The sequence below is a fragment of the Echinops telfairi genome, unplaced genomic scaffold, assembly GCF_000313985.2.
Source record: "Echinops telfairi isolate 266 unplaced genomic scaffold, ASM31398v2 ScPeMD7_21;HRSCAF=78, whole genome shotgun sequence".
Lineage (NCBI taxonomy): Eukaryota > Metazoa > Chordata > Mammalia > Afrosoricida > Tenrecidae > Echinops > Echinops telfairi.
Window position 1 is genome coordinate 12,742,282 of NW_022103918.1, and position 884 is coordinate 12,743,165.

Sequence of the window (884 nt, forward strand, 5' to 3'; positions counted from 1 at the left end):
CTCATCCGTCCTGGATTCCCTGTATTTTCAGTTCCTATCTGTACCAGTGTACATCCTCTTCTGCCACTGTACTTTCATACATCTTCGAGTTAACATAAAATCATCTAACTACCACACAGGGCTCTATCAATGGTGTCCTAGGAGAAGTCTAAATCCCTAGTCCCACCCATCAATCATAAGACTCTCCTCTATGATCATCACCCAGGATGTCAACAGATGCTCAGAAAGAATCCAGATTTCCACCACATCTGGCAGTAAAGAGGTGAATGCTCATCCCTTCCCCCCATCAGAGTAGTGCCAGAGGAACCCTCCTAACGTAAAATGTTTAAATAAAATACAAAGTCACCTGAAATGTCTAGGAAACAATTTTTTTTAATCACTCATAGCACAAATTGAATTGTGTCCCCTAAACTATGTGTCAATTTGTCAGGACTATAGTCTCAGTGGTTGAGCAACTATGTAATGATTTAATTTGGCAGTTATGTAATAATGTAATCATTCCTCAAGATGTGATCTGATGTGATTGGCCAATTCAGTATGAAGAGGTTAAAGTGGTATGCCACAACCTTACTCAGATTGCATCCCTGAACTAACGTAAAGGGAGTCTCCCTGGGGTGTACTGTGCATTATCTTTTATCCTACAAATGATAAAAGGAGGGAGGGACCTGACTACTGCCAAGAAAAAAAAATTCAGGCCAAAAGAGGGTCCCTTGGAACTGAGGTCCTCGTGCTGGGAAATTTCTCAACCCGAGACGACTGATGCCAAGACACATGCAGATTGTCGAGAAATGCCTGACCCACCACTGTTGCAAGTAGGCAAGCACATGCCTCGAATGTTGGCACAGAGAAAAGCCTTCCCGAGAGCCAGTGCTTTGGACTCAGAC